Here is a 1,341-nt window from a genome sequence, read left to right as displayed (position 1 = left end):
GACCTAATGCTGGGGGCTTAAGTGGAGAGGAAATGTTTTGAGAATGATGAGGGCAATGAATGTACAAATGCGTTTTACACAATTGATGTATGTATGGATTGTGATAAGAGTTGTATGAGCGCCTAATAAAATGATTTTTAAAAAATTCTCTTAAGTCAACTCTAGAGTCTTAAAACTAAAGAAAATCTCTCAAACAGGATGGACTTTTGAAATGAGTACATGCTTTTAACACCATGACCATGAGTTGGAAGTCAGTGGGTCTTCACATCTCTCTGTGAGGCTTGGAGTTTCCAACATTAAAACAAGCATCACCGTTGTCCAGCTACCTCACATGTGGTCGAGGGCGGGCCAGAGCAGTGCAGCATTTGCCTGGTGGTGCAGAATCCTTGGGTAAAGGGCAAATGGGATGTGCTGCTAAGATTCCAATGGGTGCCAATTTCCAGATGGAATTCTGGAGTTATATGGAGGTCAAATCTTTTCAAAATCTGTTTGGCAAGTACCTCCCAGGGCTGGTATTGGGCTCTTGGGCTCATGTGTTTGTCTTGGTCACCAGGGAGCTGTTTGTTTCAATCACAGCTACAAAAGCGGCAGAGTGACCGAGAATGAAGAGCATGTGCCAGAACCCACTGCGATCTTTGGAGAAGCTGAAGGGTGAGTAGAAGGAAACAGTAAACCCCAAACCATCCCTGCCAATAAATGACCTAGATGGACACTCTTTTCTTGGCATTATTCTCTGAGCTCCTCATGGCTAAGTAAATGAAGACAAATGGGGGGAACACATTTTTCTCACGGACCCATTGGGGTGGATCCCTTTACGATGTAAACGGAATGGAACTGCACTTCGTAAAAAGCACTATTCTTTCAGAATAGTGGAGATAGATATGAGTTTAGATTCTGAATCCCTTAGCCTGGGAAATTTTCTTAATTTTGAAAATCTATCAAATGGGCAGAATATCTACCCAGTGGAGTTGTTTAATAACAGTAGTAAGGGCAAAGTTCAGCTGCTGCTACATGAACCCACTTCTATCAAGTCTACCCTGATTCATAGTGACCTCATTGAATTCAAGCTGCTGACCTTTTGGTTAGCCGCCCACTGCTTACCCCACTGTGAAAGCAAGACTCCTTCTTTCCACAGAAGAAGCCCAATGGAGGTATTGCTGCTTTTGCCCTCCTAGCCCTCATAAATGAGAGTATTGAACATTTAACACAAATTTTACAACAGGAGGATTATTTAAAGTTGAGTCTAAAGGGTTCCTCTGTATTTCAGTCTCTAGTTCACAGACATGACATTTTCAGAAGAAAAGAGATATGATATTTAAAAGCATTTCAAATTATTTAAAT

This window comes from Echinops telfairi, unplaced genomic scaffold (assembly GCF_000313985.2).
Source record: "Echinops telfairi isolate 266 unplaced genomic scaffold, ASM31398v2 ScPeMD7_1;HRSCAF=3_0, whole genome shotgun sequence".
NCBI lineage: Eukaryota > Metazoa > Chordata > Mammalia > Afrosoricida > Tenrecidae > Echinops > Echinops telfairi.
Note: the sequence above shows the minus strand (reverse complement) of the source record.